This window comes from Brassica napus, unplaced genomic scaffold (genome assembly GCF_020379485.1).
Source record: "Brassica napus cultivar Da-Ae unplaced genomic scaffold, Da-Ae ScsIHWf_221;HRSCAF=385, whole genome shotgun sequence".
Taxonomy (NCBI): domain Eukaryota; kingdom Viridiplantae; phylum Streptophyta; class Magnoliopsida; order Brassicales; family Brassicaceae; genus Brassica; species Brassica napus.
Window position 1 is genome coordinate 27501 of NW_026015621.1, and position 1256 is coordinate 28756.

Consider the following 1256-nt stretch of genomic DNA (forward strand, 5'->3'; position numbering starts at 1 on the left):
GTTCTAAGTCTTTTGAGTTTGTGTGAAGCAGCTCCAAAGCACCTTGACTTATCAAGGCTCCTTTCCATAGAGTCTTGTGGCGTCCTCAATCCCCCATCCTTCCACTCCAATTCGTTTGCCAAGCTTGAGAGAGACATCAGTCCAGCAAGCAAAGCACCACCTCAATCCACTTCAATCATCTTTTGATCAAGCTGAGAGTGTTACACAACCAGCAGCTTGATTCCATCCTATCTATCTTTATTTATCTTGTTTTATCATATTAGAAATCATATCTCATTTGTTTTTGCATTTGTTTTCAGGTTCATAACTTGCATTCCATCATATCGCCCATCCGATCATCTCTTTGGTCGACCCATCCAAGCTTCCATCATCCATCTTGCCCACCCTGAATCCCAGCCTGCAACATTTGGTATCAGAGCTTAAGCTCCTGACTCAGGTGATATCTATCCTTGCATCTCATACTTGCTTGCATTTGTTTTTCCATTCATAAACCGAAAATCCATAAAAACTGTTTCCTTTTTGTTTCAAGTTTTGTTTCTGCATATTTTTGTTCTTGCTGTTCATCATACTTTAAAGCCACGAAAAAGAAAAGAAAAAGTTTTGTTTGATTCATTTAAAAAACGAAAATCCCAAAAGAAAGTGTTTGCATTCATTAGTTTCCATAAAAGAAAAATTCCATAAACATTTCTGTTTTGAATTTGATTCCTTTTCATTTGCATTCATAAATTCAAAAGCCAAAAGAAATCATCCTAGTTATTGTTTCATACCATTTCTACTTGTCCATTTCGTGATTGCATCAGAAAAGAAAAAGAAAATATTTTTAAGCTTTAGTTTATATCATTTGCATATTTAATTGTTGTATTTCATCCAAAGAAAATTCAAAAAAAAATTCAGCATTAGTTTGCTTTCCATATTTTCTTTTCATTTGTGTTAATTGTCATTTATTACTGTTTCATTTCGAGATTTGCATTAAGAAAACCAAAAGAAAAATCATTTTTTCATAATTTATTTCATTTCGGTTCAACATTGCATATTTTCTCGGTTTAGTTTTAATTAGCTTGCATTTTGGTTCTTATTCTGATCCGACCATAAATTCTCTATTCTTCACTTGATCTTTGTGATTGCTTGCAGGAAGAAATGGAAGAATTAGCACAAAGCCAAGCCTTATTGGCTCTCAAAAACAGCTATTGGCTGCTATGAAGGGTGTACAAGATCAGATTTCTCAGCTGGAGAAAAGAAACAAGGCACAAGGCCAA